Here is a 20534-nt window from a genome sequence, read left to right as displayed (position 1 = left end):
TATAGTTAATGGAAATGCGGATGTTTATACTTCATAGATATTTTTTTAGTTAATAATCGTGTAAATAATTTGATTAAACAATAAGGTACTTACCTACTCATCACTAGTATCAATTTTATTATATTACGTGTAAAATCACCAATCAATAATTAAATTGGTAAACGAAAATAATAATTTAAATAATACCTATATCATATTATTATAATTCAAATTCAAAATTATAAACTATTTTGGTTTATTGTCATATCAAATTTCAATGAACAAATTGGTCCTTAACACAGAACTCTTTGATATAAAAAGTTGCATTATATTATATCCGTGGATTCATCATATTGACGTACCTAGTATAATATCTATCATTTATTTATTTAATCTATGGCAAATCTCAAAGTCGTTGCAGAAGACACAGTCCATTAAAAATTCTAAAATTTCAATAAGCAAAGAAGATATGAGCAAAAAACTTACTGCGTTTCGTATAATTTTATTTTTCATAAATCACAATATTCTAAGTTCTGGCTGTATTCTGGAGCGTTTCCTCATGGGCGTCGCAGTTCACACACGTCACGGATTCCGCCGAAGGAGTCGATAATTAAAGTAAGTTTGTTTTTATATTCTTTTGGGGCTTAAATTTACTTTTAAGACTTAAAACAAATATTTAATGTCACGATAAATGTGCTATCCAAGTGTTGTAGGCGCATATTTTAGTTCCGGACTAGAAATGTATAAAATACGCGAGATATAAACGCCGTCGTCGTTTTTCCAGTCCCTGTTTGTAGAATAATTATAATTAATAGGTGCATACCTATACAGGGTACTTAATATAAATATATAAATATTTTGGTTTAATTTATAGAAATATATGTTATGACTTATAACTGATAATAGTCATAAGATACAATTTTAATTAATAACTGGTATTTTTTTTTTCCAAATAAGTTATAGGTGACTATTAATTTAGTGTCACATACTTCTATTGTTCACCTAATATCTATATTCTATATCATAGGGATTAGGGATGTATAACCATGTACACATAAAAGTATATTCACGGAATGGTCAACTGCCTATCCTGACGTGTGCGCACTTATGAATAATATACCTACTCATATACTCGTATAGGTATATAAATATACATATATAAATAGTGTAATACTACATACATGAATGTGTTACCTATTATGTCCCTAAAATTTCAACAGTTATTATTATATTTTTTTTTTTTTTAATTGATCTTGAGCCCGGCAGCTGAGGCCATTAGCTATTTTTAGTTTTACTGTAGGTTATTAAGTCAGTAGGGGGAGGAACACGTGTGTGTTGGGTTTGGCAGAATTTTTGATTGGGCACCCGTAGGTATCTGCCATGCCCGGGTGGGGGATGGCGGCACTTGTTCTCCGGACACCGTGACTTGCACGGAGAAAAATGCCGCCCGGTAGTCGAGAATCGAACTCGGACCGGCTGTGCCGAATCCGTCGCGTTAGACCGCTCGGCCACCTCGTCCCCCTATTATTATATTTATTTATTTTTTTAAATACATTACAAGACTCTAATTAAAATCACATTTTTTTTTATTTTTTTGAACACAATGTTTTAAAAATTATTAATTAATATATAATTTATTGGTATATTACTAAATAAATTAATGAAATAAAACAAACACAACTACTATAATTATTAGTAATAATAATATATCCACGTATAAATTATTAAAATACAAAACGAACAAACTAAAAACGATTCTGAGCAAAGATATCGTTAACTAATAAATAATATTGAGATTAAAGTAATTTATTTTTTCGGTAGAAAATCGGTATAAATATGATTTATAAATATTTTTTTATTTTCATACCATGACGCGTGTGTGAAAAATTGTTTATATTAAGTGTTTAAGATGTTAGATTTCGGTTCGGCTGATTGTCCACCCCCTCACTCTTCCGCATCAATGCATCAGAAATTATTATTTATAATATTTAAATATAAACTGCATTTTCTGAATTTTTTAAAACATTGCTTTCCAAGCAAAGAATTCGTTTCATATATTATCAACGAGTTGAAAAATGAAATTAAAACATTTATATGGGATAAAGTCAATTTAGAAAAAACTTATTAGAAAAAAATTAAATACAATTAAATAAATGTAATTTTTTTTGCTTATATTTCTATTTTTTTACGTACCCATTATGTTCGATACTATAACTTCAGTCTTCAGTTATAGAAAACAACACTTGCCAATATGGAATTACTGTCGAATTTTTTTATTTTAAAATATTAAATAGCATCTGATCGACTGATGTGCTATAATGAAACTCAAAATATAACGAATACACTACCTATACACTTATCTAAATTCTATTTTATATTCGTTTAAATTGGACTTTTAATTTTTCTGGCCATTTTATTAAGCTTTGTAATATAAGTGCATTAAATCGTATTTTTAAGGCATTTTTCTTATTTTTAATGCATGTAAATCCACGTCCTATTTATAATTTAACGTTATTTTGTATATACCAATCGATTAGTGTACACAATAAAAAATATAATATTATAGATGGGTTAATAGGTTGATAACTATTATGTAGGTAGATACAGTTTTGTACGTTCAATGTATCGTTCTTAATTCATAAAGTAGCTAAATGAGTCAAATGATTTTGTCAAGGGGTGGGGGGAGGATATGGTTGATTTTTTAACATGCACTATTTCAAGGGCTCTTAACTTAAGGGGCGCACCACTCTAAGTAGGAGTGACACAATTTCGTAAGGGGGGGGGGGGGGACGTGAAAATGTTTAAAAAAAACACAAATTTATTTAGTTATTTTGTTATTTAGGTAATACATATTAATTAATAGGTATTTCTTAAATTTTTTTTACTATTTTATTTGAAACATTATTTTTAAATATTGGGATCAATAAAACTATTTTTATATAATTATGTACTATTTTATATCAATTAGAATTTGTTTATAAACCAAGTAATAAATAAATGGTTACCAAGTAAAAAAACCGTTATCTATATTATAAATTTGAATTCAATTTACCGCATTTGCGTCTAGTAGAAACAAATAAATGTTTTTTTGAAGATAATGTAAAAATATCCATCATCCATCGGTTAGGACCATATATATATTTTATATGATTAGGACGGTGAGGTTATAATTATAAATAATCTATGGCAAATGACAATCGTCTGAGACGAACAGCGATTCCAATACGTACTCACATATTTCGTTCCATTCCGGTTATTAAGCTAGGTGCCTATTTTTATAAATGTCATTAATCTCAATACTTCCAGACTGAACTTTTGGATCGGAGATATGAAGACGCGCGCTGCATTTTGCTTGGCGGAGACGCACAGCTCTGACACTAGACAATATTATACACTCAAAGGGACCGCGTTTCGCCGGAAGAATAAATAATTACGTAAGTTTTGTCCTACTACTCTGTTGACGCGGTGTAGACCTAATGTAAATATTTTTTGTCAGAAACTTATATACCCGCTAGACGTAGAGTAGTTTTTAAAATCCAGTTGTTATAGGTGTACAAAAATTAGGATATTATGAAAAATACCTTAAATTATAATTGCCTACAACTGTTAATTTATTGTTATAGTAGAATAATTTTTAAATTTCAAATCAATGATTAGGTAATGCTTTTATAAGTAGGAAGGTAGGTTTTTATACCTACCTAACAAAATAAGAAAATACATAATGATTAATGTTATTTAATATGATTTGTAAGTACATAGCAGATTATACCTATCACTTGGTGACGATTATTTTTGTTTTATACGTTCTTCGTAATTCAGTTCCGTCACGATAGTTTTAGTTTTCGTTAAATGTGAAACATACATTTTCTATGCATACGGGATACGGGCATTAAATATTTGGGTTTTAAGAGAACACCTCAAACGTACGTTTTATTTTGGGGGTTTTACGGGATATACCTATAGGAAATTTTCTTCAAATTTTCACATTTCACTATTTGATATTGTGATATTATTTGTACCTAGGTTAAGTTTCTGTTTTAGAATCGATCGATATGTTACCTAGGTATATCACATTAATTTAAATTCTGGTAGTCGAGTATTGGACAAGTACCTACGTAACTTATAATTCGTATCGTAATTTAATTACTAAAGAAATATAATTTCCCCAACAGTGTCTAGGGCCACCGGCAGTAGAATGCATTATAGAATGTCTATAAACTTGTGGTCTAGTATATGGTTAAAATTGGCATGCGACCAACAACTGGGGGCATGTTCTGGACAATTTAAATGATCTAATAAGGTTCATCTCATTATTTGAATTAAACTAATTTTTAAGCGATTGTTGTGTTAATCAATTTTTTAATTTATTTCATTCAACACACTCGTCTCAGTTTTCTAGTACCTCTAGATTTCTCACAAAATCCATATCGATCATCTCACAGCTTTCATATTCAAAACCAAAAAAATATGTATTTTTATCTTATTTCAATCTTTTTCATCGAACACCATTATATATTACAGATCATAAAGATACTAGTATTGTATACTAGATAAGTTTCAATTAGCGAGATGTAGAGAGAGATGGAGATGGAGCGAGATGTAGACGGATGAAGATAGCTGTTTCTTTGTCGACAGCGTGTGCTACATTACAGCTAGGTTTCACTGGAAGAGTCGATGTTTATGCGTAAGTTTGTTTTTATACTATTTTGGTCTTACATTTACTTTTTAGACTTGAATTAAATATTTATTGTCGCGGAAAATCTGTCAACTAAGTAACGTAGAAGCATATACGTTTACTACTGCCTACCAAAAGCGCAATGTATAATAATAATAAATTATACACCAGTCCGAACAATCCAAACGCTGTCTTACTCGTAGTCGAGTTCTAGTTGATAACTGACTTGTGAATAAATGTAATTTTTGTTAGGTATAAAAATAAAACTAATAAATCCTTGAATACAACATTTAAAAATACAAACTCTGTGTAATAAAAATTCATATTAGGTATTTATTGGTAGGTTTATATAATATCTGTAGACTGTAACGCATAGGTCATTAGAATATTGTAGAACATTTTACTGCATAAAATGCGTGTTATTTCAGAAATGGTATTCGTCAGTGAACATTTTCAAACTGGGAATAATATATCATAAGCAGATTGAAATGTGTGAACGTTTCAGTGTTTCGAAGACTAAGTTTCGTAGCAGATTTTGATTCCGTCACGGGGTATGTATTTTCTTATTTCTCTGTAGGTTTTTTTTTATTATAGTTAATTGATCAGGGGGTGTATTGCCCGAAAATGTTCAATATTTTTATTGTAACTATACTGGTATAACACTATTCGGGCTATCAATAAAGTCGTGTTCAAAATTAGAAAATTGGTAAGGTATGATATTTTTTTAAGCAATTCTTTCGAGTAGGGAATTCGCTCAATGATATTTAAATATTTTCACCGATAATCAAGTACGATGACTTGTAGGTAACTAGAGACTGACTGAATAGGAATTAGGAAGTGTGTGATATGGCGAAGATAAGGAAATGGGTCAACAGGATTTCAGAATGTTTGGTGTATGAAAGGGAAAGATGAAAAATAATTGTAAGGTTAGGGTAGGTAAGTGGAGTGAGAGTAGCAGATATGAGAATAATAAGTAAGGTGTTAAGGTACAAAAGAGGATAGAATAAGAAATTAATTAATTAAGGGTAGTGTACATATTGTAGTGAAAATAAGAGAGAATAGGTTTAGGTGGTTCGGTCACTGTATGATAAGAGATAGTGAGAGTGGCTATAGAAGTTAATTTAGGGGAGAAATGATGGACGAGAAGACTGAAGAAGAGGTGGATAGACAGAATACCGATCATATGGAGGTGTGGAATGAGAGTGGCTGAACCTGTATATAGCTGTGAGAGACGGGGGAAGAAAAAGTGTAAAGGTAGAATAGTTATGTTAACAATGCCGAATACGTAGGAAAATATCTTGAATTGCAAAGGCCCTATTGACTCTTTGGCTTCAACTAACCATAGGTTTACCTAACTAACCATATTATGACTCATTAGGACACTTTGAATAAAAAGATCCTGAGTTGCAGGTTGCCGAACTTAAGTGTTTGATTATCAAGTTGATTCTTTGATTGTTGACACCTTAATCCATGCTATGGATGAAGCCCATAGATAATAAAGATATGGATAGTCCACGCCTATGTTAAATACATTTGAGGCCGCGTTCCCGGACGGGAAGGCAATTGAGGCTTCTTTATATTGATAGTCGATAGTCGATACTCGATATAAGTATACTTTATTTGGCCTCAATTTATTGTTCCCCTCGAAGACCGCTGATAAGACCATTATGTCCTATCCGTTGACTGCAAAAACCGCACACTTTTGATAAAATACAGGTCAAAACCGCACACTTTTGGTATGTTAAAACGCACACATTTAATAGGTCAAAACCACACAATTTTAGAAATTGTCGTATCCAAAAACCACACAGTTATGATTTTGACCCCAAAAAGGTCGATAAACAAAAAACGCATGAGTATAATATGTACAATTAATAATTTGTTCTATTTTTTTTGAAATTTTATTTAAACATTTTAAATATCAATTTTAAAAAAATGACAACTTAAAAATGTATAAATTCAATAATTTAAAATCTTAATTTAAAAAATATGTAAAACAAAAAATGTATAGGTATATTAAAAAATTTTAAATATTAATTTAAAAAAAAATTAAAACTTTCAAAGTTTGATTGGCTGAAACCGACTGCCGACGTTTTTTAAAAACTTTATACGATCTCCGTCACGCAAAAATTCTTCCCGAAATTGAAACAATAGTACATATAGTACATATCATATAATCTTATCTTTTCACTATTTTCACTAAAAATAGTGTGCGGTTTTAACCCACTATAAATGTACGGTAATTTGTTATAAAAATTCGGGATAACATATTAAATGCACTAATAGTTAATCAAAATAATATAGTCAGAATTTGCCTAAATAAATTCACTCTAGAAGGATCTACGAAAGCCAACTATAGAGAACTTGGTGTTTTGCCAATAAGGTTATTGTATAAAAAAATTGCTATTATGAACTTGGTAAAGAAATTTAATTTAGATAAATATCATAAAGAGTCAAGCAATAAAAGAGAATTGAGGAAATTTGATTGACTGTTAATTATACTCATAAATGTTTTGGTCAATGTTTTGGAGATTATCTTGGACCAACTTTTTTCAATTCTATGCCTTTTGATTTAAAAAAAAAATATTTGTAGATAAAACGATTAATATTAAAGGCTTGATATATAAATATTTATTTCTTGAGTTAAACAATGAGTTACTATAATTTTATTTTATATTTAAGCTTAATAAATATTAATCTATGAGGTTTTATTTGTGATCTTAGACTAACATGTTTATTTTATATTTCTTTCTTTATCAGTACTTTTTATTGAAAAAATGTCTAAACTTTATTTGTATATTTAGCTTTATACGTACTTAGAACTTATACTCTATATCTTGTGTATTCTATAATTATAATAATTGTATCATATATTATATAATAACTCTCTTTCTCCAACACAAGCATTGCTTAAAGGAGAAAGATAATCGAAAATAATGTTACTCAATAATAATGTATGTATTTATGTCTTTTTCGATTTTATAAATAAAAAAAAAAAAAAAAAATGACCGTTAAGCTGTGCGGTTTTTGGCTATCGACCTTTTTAGGGCTAAAATCAAAAGTGTGCGGTTTTTGGGTGAAACCGTCCTATCCATATCTTTATTATCTATGATGGATCCATACCCAGCTCACTCGTGTAAACTTGTTGCCGGTTGGGATGTCAGCGCACTATTTGTTTTCCATCTTTGACCCACGCGTAGCATACCAAATGTACGATTAAAAAAACAATAAAATGATTGGGTCAGAGAGAGAAATAAATGGTGCGCTAAAAATCGGACATTCTCTTAGTGTTATCAAGTTGAAGAAGCAGTTGATTGTTGACAATTTGACATTTAACATTAACTGTGGTAGGTATTATGATTGGAAGTAAAAGTAATTAGCAGGGCTGTGAATTTAATGCAATGAAAAAGTGTTAAATATTTGCCTGCATGTATGCACTAAAAACAGTCAAATATATGCACTGAAATATTCAAAAATATGCACTTCAAATTCAAAAAAATACTGAATGAAAACGTTTTTATTAACATTTTTTTAAATTAATAAATTATAATTTAAATTGGTTTACAAAAAAAATTCTTTATTTACACACTTGGTAGGTAGGTATGTAGGTAGATAACGGATGAACCAAAAATATAAAAACATTTTAAGAAAATAAGCATAAATACTAAGAAATCATGAAAACATGCAATTATATTAACTAACCAAAAAAAAAAACAAAAAAAATAAAAATATTGGTTACGGTGTTGTAATAATAGAGATCTCCCAAAAAAAATACGTACTAATAGTTCAAACAAATCATAAAAGCCAACTGTAATAAATATTAATTTATGAAAAAGTATATTAAAAACATTATTATTATAAATGAAACAAAACTATGAACTATGGACCGTGACATAATATAGGTATTTCTATATTTTTAGCTCCATCATTTCTGTTAAAATATTAGGAAAATGTATTAAGTACCGTAAAAGTGCTAAATTTGAGCTATTACTTAAAATATTATATTCATAACAAATTATCATAGAAGGTTAGGTACTGTTATTCCACATACTTATTATACTTATTATACTTTTAGTTTAATTTAACTACAACATTCTAGTAGAGTCTGATAAAATTTGGTTCCACGAATTTGACCATACAAACTTTAAATACTAAATTATAGGTCTGAAATTTAGTTTATATAAATGTAAATAATCCAAAACATATATTGCTTCAAAATATAAAAATAAAGTGTCTTGTATTGTAGTAGGTGGGTAACTTTCAAAAAAAAAAAAAACTATAAAAAACATACTTGAAATCTATGTATAATATACGTGTTCAAATGTTTACTATAGTACATTATAAAAAATTAACTTAAGTTCAATATAATACATTATAATAGGTGTTCAAATAAACATTTCATACCAACAATTTTGTTAATTCACACAGTCTCTCTTCAATGTTTAGTAAATTGGAAGACTTGATTAAGTATTTAATCATTTATCTAAAATAGATGTGCCGGGTCGCCACATTACTATATCGAGGGCCAAGGTGCAAGTGTCGTCCATAAATATCATAACATATATTATATTAGAAATACAAACTTCATATTTCACTAACAGTAAATATTATAAAAAAATATTACGAAATGTACTATACTCATATTATATTATGATTGTATTAGTTACAAACTCTTGAATTAAGAGTTATGTTTGAGGATTTAATTAATTTCCTAAAAGGAAATGCCTCAAAGTTGCCTAAGTAAGTTGAGGGACCTGTAATGAAACGCAATTGGTTGGTAATAAATTGTTTTTATTTATTGAAATATCATGTTTTGAACCAATATGCTCATCATCTTAGTTTTGTATAATTCAAATGTTTTGTATAACAATATTTTAATTATACTCATCAGAGTGTACAATAAAAATATTTAATGGAACCCCATAAAGGGGTGGGAATGCGAACATATAACTCACAGTTTTGTTCGGTAGCTGTTGAAGTAGTATGCTCTGCTCTCGATGGCGGCGTACTTTCAATAACAACGGCTCGTACAGTGGCACAGTAACACTTTATAGTGACTTACCGGCGTGGACGGTGAATGGGGTGTAGATGAGGACGGCGGTTAGGTTGGCTCGGCGTTCTCGACTCGCTCAATTGAGTATAACGATCGGACGGCGGCGGCGATGGCTCGGCGTTCTCGACTCACTCAGTGGAGTATAGAGTATAACGATCGGACGGCGGCGTCGATGGCTCGGCGTTCTCGACTCACTCAGTGGAGTATAGAGTATTACGATCGGCCGGCGGCAGCGATGGCTCGGCGTTCCAGACTCGGCTGACGGATTGACTACTGAGGTGCCTGGTATTGGTCGTTTCACAGAGTGTACGTAGAGCAACGAGCGACAACAGCACACTTTTTCACAGCGCACGGTCGTTTGGAGCGGAAAGGGAAAGCCGGGACAGACTATTGAGCATCCGTGTATAACGATGTTCTACTATCGTCCGGCTCACTAATATACCGCGCTCAGCGGGGAAACTGTTGTTTAGGCCGTGTTTCTGGCTGGTACTTATCATAGTTATGACTTTCACGGGATGCATAAAACATGTAACAGGTTTTTGAAGATTGCCATGTTTTCTTTTTAACTTAAAACCCATTGAAATCTATTATCGATAGTTCGGAACATGCTGATTACAATGATGTCTTCAAAAGGATTTTAAGTTGAGGGGTTCGGTATGAACATGAGTTTATTAACTCGGGCGGCGTGCCGTCGCAAAGCAAGTTTGCTTCTTCACGCGCTCTAGGTTGCGTCGTGAACGGATGTTGCTGCGTTCAGCGGGCGTAATGTGTTATTGATGCGCAAAAGCGCGTCGCGGTACTCGGTACGCGAGAATAAATGGTTAGTGACGAGAGTGCGTTTACGTGAGCGGGGCGTCCGGTTTTGTCTCGTTACAGACCGTAGTTAAAGTGCCGTCCACCAATAAAGTAGATAGAGACTCGTTGATCGCTTTTATGTGCTTCAAATTGTTTACACGAGTGAGCTGGGTATGGCTCCATCATAGATAATAAAGATATAACATAATGGATGGGACATAATAGTCTTATCAGCGGTCTGATCTTCGAGGGGAACAATTGAGGCCAACTCGAGTATCGACTATCAATATAAAGGAGCCTCAATTTCCTTCCCCTCCGGGAACGCGGCCTGAAATGTATTTAAAATAGGCGTGGACTATCCATATCTTTATTATCTATGGGCTTCATCCATAGCATGGATTAAGGTTGTCAACAATCTAAGGATTAACTTGATAATCAAACACTTAAGTTCAGAAACCTGCAAATCAGGGTCTTTTTATTCAGTGTCCTAATAAGTCATAAGAATGTTAGTTAGGTAAACCTATGGTTAATTGAAACTATGGTAATGATAGACGACTACCATCACCGGTCGTGAGCTTTGCGATGATCTTTTCCTTCTAACTATCAAGGTATTCGATATTGTAAACATAACAATGAAAGAAAATATTTAAATATTATTAATTTGGTTAGGTTAGGATAGGGCAGGAAATTAGATGTTAACTAATTATCATAGTTTTTAACACGGTCTTAAAGACTGTCAGCAAGAGTTGTACCAGTATAGTTATTAAAAACTTAAATACAGCCAACAATAAATAATGATTTTTTTAGCACAAAAAATTATAAAATGTATTTTAAAATATAACAAAATATTATTTTATTAGGGTTTTATAAGGTTTTCAATAATTATGAGTTTTTGTAAATAGAAAATGTATAAAATCAATAGTTTTAATTTAATATATGGTTTTGTGTTTTAATATCCTATTGTCAAAGAATTCTCAGGGTTTCTTTCCACATTTTTTTACATTATACTAAATCTAACTTTTTTCCGCACATATTTACAAAAACTAAAACAGATATCTGACTATGTTTTTATTTGCATTTAGACTTTATAGTTTGTAATTTAATATTGACTGTAGACCCACCAAACACAATATTATTTTAAATTAAACATTATTTTGTGTCCTTTATAAATTACAATCACATAGTAGAGTCCGTGCAAGACCTTTTATCATTTAATTTCTTTGCATCCTTTATAATTTACATTAATTTTTATACATTTTCTAATACATATATTACGGTGATACACCTCTGATCATAATAACTGTTCGCATTATTATAATGTAAACAACACCTAGTTTTTGGATTGTAGTTAATATGTATTTCAGTATTTAGCTTCCAGCGTATTCTTTTATTTAGTGTTATTTCACCCAGATTTCTCAAACAATTTTTTTTTCACTTCATTTTTTTCCGTTTAATATTCTTGGCATTTTAGTTTGAACTTTGTAATGTTTAATCATACAGTTAAATTTATTCAAAAATTTTTTTTGGTTTCCTAAAATGCATTTGCCTGCAGGCGCCAACACCCTCCTTCAATTTTTTTTTTTAGTAATGTAACTCTAGTTGAATATTTTGTATTGACTTAAAATTTTGTAACTTGGTGCCCTATGAATAATCATTCTTTAACAAACTAAATATTTTGAATAGTTTTTTTTGTTTAAGAATCTGGGCATTTTAGTTTGTACTTTGTAATGTGTAATAATACAGTTAAATTTATTCAAATTTTTTTTTTGGTTTCCTAAAATGCATTTGCCTGCGGGCGCCAACACCCTCCTTCAATTTTTTTTTTATGATTTTACCTCTAGCCAAATTTTTTAAACATTGACAAATCGGGTACCCTTGAATAATCTTTGTTTTATGAAATAAATATTCTAAATAGTTTTTTCTGTTTAGTATTCTGGGCATTTTAGTTTGAACTTCCTAATGTTTAATCATACAGTTAAATGTATTCAAAATTTTTTTTTGGTTTCCTAAAATGCATTTGCCTGCAGGCGCCAACAACCTCCTTCAATTTTTTTTTTATGATTTTACCTCTAGCCAAATTTTTTAAACTGACAATAGGGTACCCTTGAATAATCCTTATCTTTAATGAACTAAATATTTTAAATTTCCTAAAATGCATTTGCCTGCGGGTGCCAACACCCTCCTTCAATTTTTTTTTTAGGATTTAACCTCCAGCCAAATATTTTAAACATTGACAATCTGGTACCTCTTGAATAATCCTTGTTTAATGAAATAAATATTTTAAATATTTTTTTCCGTTTAATATTCTTGGCATTTTAGTTTGAACTTTGTAATGTTTAATCATACAGTTAAATTTATTCAAAAATTTTTTTTGGTTTCCTAAAATGCATTTGCCTGCAGGCGCCAACACCCTCCTTCAATTTTTTTTTTTTAGTAATGTAACTCTAGTTGAATATTTTGTATTGACTTAAAATTTTGTAACTTGGTGCCCTATGAATAATCATTCTTTAACAAACTAAATATTTTAAATAGTTTTTTTTGTTTAAGAATCTGGGCATTTTAGTTTGTTTTTTGTAATGTGTAATAATACAGTTAAATTTATTCAAATTTTTTTTTTGGTTTCCTAAAATGTATTTGCCTGCGGGCGCCAACACCCTCCTTCAATTTTTTTTTTATGATTTTACCTCTACCCAATTTTTTTAAACATTGACAAATCGGGTACCCTTGAATAATCTTTGTTTTATGAAATAAATATTTTAAATAGTTTTTTCTGTTTAGTATTCTAGGCATTTTAGTTTGTACTTTGTAATGTGTAATAATACAGTTAAATTTATTCAAATTTTTTTTTTGGTTTCCTAAAATGCATTTGCCTGCGGGCGCCAACACCCTCCTTCAATTTTTTTTTTAGGATTTAACCTCCAGCCAAATATTTTAAACATTGACAATCTGGTACCTCTTGAATAATCCTTGTTTAATGAAATAAATATTTTAAATATTTTTTTCCGTTTAATATTCTTGGCATTTTAGTTTGAACTTTGTAATGTTTAATCATACAGTTAAATGTATTCAAAATTTTTTTTTATGATTTTACCTCTAGCCAAATTTTTTAAACTGACAATCGGGTACCCTTGAATAATCCTTATCTTTAATGAACTAAATATTTTAAATGGTTTTTTTTGTTTAAGAATATGGGCATTTTAGTTTGTACTTTGTAATGTGTAATCATACCGTTAAATTTTTCCAAATTTTTTTTTGGTTTCCTAAAATGCATTTGCCTGCGGGCGCCAAAGCCGTTCTTCAATTTTTTTTTTATGATTTACCTCAAGCCAAATTTTTTAAACTGACAATCGGGTACCCTTGAATAATCCTTATCTTTAATGAACTAAATATTTTAAATGGTTTTTTTTGTTTAAGAATATGGGCATTTTAGTTTGTACTTTGTAATGTGTAATCATACCGTTAAATGTATTCAAAATTTTTTTTTGGTTTCCTAAAATGCATTTGCCTGCAGGCGCCAACAACCTCCTTCAATTTTTTTTTTATGATTTTACCTCTAGCCAAATTTTTTAAACTGACAATCGGGTACCCTTGAATAATCCTTATCTTTAATGAACTAAATATTTTAAATTTCCTAAAATGCATTTGCCTGCGGGTGCCAACACCCTCCTTCAATTTTTTTTTTAGGATTTAACCTCCAGCCAAATATTTTAAACATTGACAATCTGGTACCTCTTGAATAATCCTTGTTTAATGAAATAAATATTTTAAATATTTTTTTCCGTTTAATATTCTTGGCATTTTAGTTTGAACTTTGTAATGTTTAATCATACAGTTAAATTTATTCAAAAATTTTTTTTGGTTTCCTAAAATGCATTTGCCTGCAGGCGCCAACACCCTCCTTCAATTTTTTTTTTTAGTAATGTAACTCTAGTTGAATATTTTGTATTGACTTAAAATTTTGTAACTTGGTGCCCTATGAATAATCATTCTTTAACAAACTAAATATTTTAAATAGTTTTTTTTGTTTAAGAATCTGGGCATTTTAGTTTGTACTTTGTAATGTGTAATAATACAGTTAAATTTATTCAAATTTTTTTTTTTGGTTTCCTAAAATGTATTTGCCTGCGGGCGCCAACACCCTCCTTCAATTTTTTTTTTATGATTTTACCTCTACCCAATTTTTTTAAACATTGACAAATCGGGTACCCTTGAATAATCTTTGTTTTATGAAATAAATATTTTAAATAGTTTTTTCTGTTTAGTATTCTAGGCATTTTAGTTTGTACTTTGTAATGTGTAATAATACAGTTAAATTTATTCAAATTTTTTTTTTGGTTTCCTAAAATGCATTTGCCTGCGGGCGCCAACACCCTCCTTCATTTTTTTTTTTATGATTTTACCTTTAGCCAAATTTTTTAAACTGACAATCGGGTACCCTTGAATAATCCTTATCTTTAATGAACTAAATATTTTAAATTTCCTAAAATGCATTTGCCTGCGGGTGCCAACACCCTCCTTCAATTTTTTTTTTAGGATTTAACCTCCAGCCAAATATTTTAAACATTGACAATCTGGTACCTCTTGAATAATCCTTGTTTAATGAAATAAATATTTTAAATATTTTTTTCCGTTTAATATTCTTGGCATTTTAGTTTGAACTTTGTAATGTTTAATCATACAGTTAAATTTATTCAAAAATTTTTTTTGGTTTCCTAAAATGCATTTGCCTGCAGGCGCCAACACCCTCCTTCAATTTTTTTTTTTAGTAATGTAACTCTAGTTGAATATTTTGTATTGACTTAAAATTTTGTAACTTGGTGCCCTATGAATAATCATTCTTTAACAAACTAAATATTTTAAATAGTTTTTTTTGTTTAAGAATCTGGGCATTTTAGTTTGTACTTTGTAATGTGTAATCATACCGTTAAATTTTTCCAAATTTTTTTTTGGTTTCCTAAAATGCATTTGCCTGCGGGCGCCAAAGCCGTTCTTCAATTTTTTTTTTATGATTTACCTCAAGCCAAATTTTTTAAACTGACAATCGGGTACCCTTGAATAATCCTTATCTTTAATGAACTAAATATTTTAAATAGTTTTTTCTGTTTAGTATTCTAGGCATTTTAGTTTGTACTTTGTAATGTGTAATAATACAGTTAAATTTATTCAAATTTTTTTTTTGGTTTCCTAAAATGCATTTGCCTGCGGGCGCCAACACCCTCCTTCAATTTTTTTTTTTAGTAATGTAACTCTAGTTGAATATTTTGTATTGACTTAAAAATTTGTAACTTGGTGCCCTATGAATAATCATTCTTTAATAAACTAAATATTTTAAATAGTTTTTTTTGTTTAAGAATCTGGGCATTTTAGTTTGTACTTTGTAATGTATTATGTGTAATGTGAACCACTCAGAACACCCTGAAAAAAACTTCTAATGATGTGCCTGATAGTTTTTAATATAGTATAGTGCAGTGGTCGGCAACCTTTTGAAGAAGGTAAAAAGAAAAAAATAACTGTTTAAAACTTTAAAATAATAGAGCATAAAAATTACAGTTTTTAATAATATAATAATTATAATATAAAAGTATGGAAATTACAACTGCTTTAGGCTTAATTTCATTTATGTTGTTGGATATTGTTTATTATTTTTTAAATTTCCACATTAAAATTTCTTGTGCTGGCTCGAAGTACATGGTGGAGATGGTCATTAATTAAACGTGAACGGTATGGATTTTTAATTTTTTTCATATGAGAAAAGGCCTGTTCACACACGTAAGTGGATCCAAACATACTGAAGTATTTTGCAGCTATATTTTTAATTTTTGAAAATGATGCCGGAAGTTCAACGAAAAAAAGTAAAGGAGATACTTTGAATGAGTCTTTTAAGATATCTTGTGACTGCAAATCTATTATTTCCATTTGAAGCTCAACATCAACATCTTCATAATCAATATTAATTGGATTGGCGAGTAGTTGAAAAACGCAACGTTTTACTTTACTGAACAGAATAGAAAATTAATATTATAATCCAAATACACTCGTCGTATCTACTTTAGGTTCTTATCGGTAACTGTCAAGGTATATCTACCATTATAAAATATGACTGATAGAAACGTTCAATTATATATTTTATACAATATGATTTTTTTGATATAATATTCGATTAAATGTCGTTGTTGTAGAATTTAAAGCGGGCCGCCGGTTGCCGACCACTGGTATAGTGTGTACGGAAAGAATTCAGATTTGTTTGTTTAATTAATATAGTATTAAAACAATTTTGTTAATTTAACACAAGAAATCGATAATATTTTTAATATTTTTTAAAAAAATTAACTTAAATTATAAACTTGCTGTATATTTTATTATGATTGCTTCTAACAGTAATTCAAGAAAGATAATGTGTTTATTGGTGCAAATGTATGTTTTCTTGCCAATTATAAAAATATTGAGTGGGTATAATATTACATATAAATAATAATGTTTATTTTAGTAACAGTAAAAAACTGTATGAGGGATACATTTTCAATTCAGAATTAAATTAAAAGTGTAAAATTAAATGTTATACCCAAAATACGTATTATAAGATGTAACAACTAATAGTTATTAGGTCAAGTTGCGTTCGGTTGTATACGACTTAAGCAATTATTATATTAATTTATAACTTTTTATTTTTAAGTTAGTATTGCTAACCTGTGGTTATAATTTATAAGCGGTAGTTATGTTTTTAGATATTTTAAATTAAGATTTTTGTATTTGTATTTTAGAAACGCTGGTATTTAATTTTTAAATAACCTAGGAATATTTAAAACATAATATTATTATATTATAATTATTCATATTGTTATAATACAATATTTAAATATAATATATTATGAACCTACTGCCCTACTATTTCTAGACGTTTACATGGCAATAGTAAAATTCTATTAAACCTATTAGGTACGTAAACAACATTTATTAATATGACAAATATTTAAAATTTCAAAAAAGGGGGACCCTCGTGTTAATACCCCTCACTTTGTTTTTTGGATAGCGCTGGGAGTTTTTGTGCACAAACGTCGGGACCTGGTGCACATTTCTGCACAAACAATGCACAAACGTTTGGCACCTTAAAAATTTCAATTTCCCAAAAAGGGGTTGTATCGTTTCAATGCCCCCCCCCCACTTTATTTTTTGGATAGCGCTGGGAGTTTTTGTGCACAAACGTCGGGACCTGGTTTACATTTCTGCACAAACGATGCACAATCGTTTGGCACATTCAAAAATCCAAATATTCAATGTGGGGGGGCTACCGTTTCAATGCCCCCCCCATTTTGTTTTAGGGATAGAGCTTTCAGTTTTTGTGCACAAACGATTGGACTTGGTGCACATTTCTGCACAAACGATGCACAAACGTTTGGCGTGGTCAGAAGTTCAAATTTCGAAAGTGGGGGGGGCCATTGAAATGGACCTCTTTTTTCCGCTTTTATAATGTAAAGACACCGCATATTACACTCGGTCGTGAACCGCTGATTTATTATGAGCCTTATTACTGTGGTATTATATTAATTATTAAGTACATTATCTAAATAAATCAATAGATACGAGTAATTATTGATGACTTTACCAGTACCGTATCCAAGTGGTGGGAGGGGGAGGGTTAACGCCCGCGTGTCGGATTTTTTTAGCTGACCTAAATTTGTTAGAACGGTTTTTACTTATGAGTTAGGTATTACTATTATATTTGTAATCTATTATTAAACATAAATTAATGAGTGATTAACACTGCGCTTAGTTTTGATACATTTTTTAATGTTTGGTGACAATAATTGTAATATTATTGCGCATTGATTTTGTATAATCAAGTGCCGAAAAGGCAGACTCACAGAGATAGGTCGTAGGTAGAGGAAAACTTCACCAATAGCCTCGCAGCTTTTTAGCTACTTCTGGATATAACAGATAACTATCTAACAATTTAAGAATCTAGCTGATGTAGGTACATACTATGTATTTATTATAGTACATAATCAGTGGCGTAGCCAAAAAGGGGGGAATGGGCCATACCCCCCCCCCCCATTGGCCGTATTGTTTCGAGCGTTGGACGCATAAGGCACATTGCAAATTGACCTAAAAGCCAACACGAACGGGTACAATTATAGACACTATATATTACACGGGTACACTACGTTTGAACGCATATAATAAAAGGCGTTTTATAATTTTACCTGATTAATCAGTCTAATCAGAGAACGTTTGGGTAAACATAATATGTATAAAATATTAGACAATATAATATATCTTTTAATAGCTACCCATACATTTGCTGTCTCCGTCTTACACACGCACGACATACCAAATTGTCGTTCACTAGTTTCAATAGTGTATTGTTAGTTTTGATACTGCGGTGAATTGACCTATTATAAAACTTTTAGGTAACTACATTATTTATTTTGTCCTTAAGCGTTGCTGATTTTTTGAAATTTTCATTTTTAAGCAAGATATGGATATATGAAATATCAAAAATTAAAAATGCTCATATCTCGCTTGAAAATTAAAATATCGAATAAAATTCAATGCTAATGTTATTATCTAAAAAAATGATAATAGGTCAAATCACTCTAATATCAACACTAACAGCACACTATTGAAACTAGTGAACGAAAATTTGCTATGTCGTTTGAATCGTTTTTCCTGACTAGTAACAGTAAGAACCATGAATGTGAGTATTACTGAAGTTTTTGAAACGCGTCATAGCAAATAGTGCGTTATAATTGGTAATTTTAAATGTAGTGAATTTAGAATAAATATAAAGACGAGAGCAACATTTTTTGTAGTACCTACGCTAAATGTAACTGTAACATAACATTAGTACATTTAAAACAAATTTAATGAATTTAATCTTGACAATAATATTAGGAAATATTTGTACAACATGGGTTCACGTTATGTCGGGAAAAAAATTTAATTTAATAATAAATAAGATAGCGGTAAATAAAATTAAATACGATTTTTGAATTAGTAAATTTAGTATTTTTTACCCAATGATTTAATATAATATTATTATGTAAAATAAAAAATATTTTTTAATTAGATACAAAAAAAAAATTTGGGAAACAGTAAGTCTGTCCTAATCCTAAACGTGTTACGTGTGTTCCCAATCGTTATCCCAATTCCAATGTAAAAATATCTTTTTGTTTCCGAACGTGTTTTGGCGTTTATTCTTACAATAATCAGTATACAGCTGTTGAAAAATTTCTATAGAGGTGCTCTTTTTATTTGGTTTCACATTGACAATATTTAGATTCTATGTTATAGATTGTATTCTTATTTTTTATTGCGTTTATCAGATAACAAAACGGATGCAGATTTTTTTTTTGCTTGATTGATTTATTTTAATGATTACTATCATAACATCCCCTCCTATTGAAAATTCTTCGACGCACCACGCTGTGCTTAACTAATTTCATGATTTTTAAAATATATGACTTGGTTTCTTTTTTGCAGGCGTTGTAATGAGATGATCCGCAAATTCGGTAACACCGTATCTCCGGCAAGTGCGTATAGCTGACCAAAATCGACGACAGAAAATACGTATGTGATCGGCGATCACGATCTTCAAAACCACTGCCTTAGGTTACCTTTGGTAAAGAATTCGATGAGGAGAACTAAACCCAAAGTCAAGTCGTGAAATCTACAATTGCCCAGGAAGGCTAGGTCGATAAGCTGATGCAAATACGATTTAAAAACTTCATTATAGAGTGATATATAATAATATATTATAATTTATAAGGATAATAAATTATATATTATATATATGATATATATGTATATTATTTTTCTCATTATAGGTGTATTAAAAAACGAAATGTTATCACGTAATTTAATAAATTGAAATGAAAACAGTTCGTATTCCACTTTGAAGTTTACAAGTAGGTTATCCGTGGAAATGTCGAGGTTATCCCGTTGCTATATAAAAACATTCAAAATAACTTTATTTTGGTAAAGATAATAATGTATTAGTATATAATATGCACTATAGTCTATGTTTAACCACAT

General features: G+C 30.0%; 1 long non-coding RNA gene across 1 annotated transcript; it reads left to right on the top strand.

The window, feature by feature from the left end:
* The first annotated feature begins 485 nt into the window (after positions 1 to 485).
* Positions 486 to 20229, top strand: LOC132949935 (uncharacterized). Its single transcript, XR_009665166.1, has 5 exons — positions 486 to 594; positions 3286 to 3413; positions 4501 to 4663; positions 5083 to 5205; positions 19983 to 20229. It is a non-coding gene; the product is annotated as an uncharacterized LOC132949935 (long non-coding RNA).
* The last annotated feature ends 305 nt before the right edge of the window (positions 20230 to 20534 follow it).

The sequence above is a fragment of the Metopolophium dirhodum genome, chromosome 8 (assembly GCF_019925205.1).
Source record: "Metopolophium dirhodum isolate CAU chromosome 8, ASM1992520v1, whole genome shotgun sequence".
In the NCBI taxonomy this organism is placed as follows: Eukaryota; Metazoa; Arthropoda; class Insecta; order Hemiptera; family Aphididae; genus Metopolophium; species Metopolophium dirhodum.
This window is presented reverse-complemented; position numbering and strand designations above follow the sequence as displayed.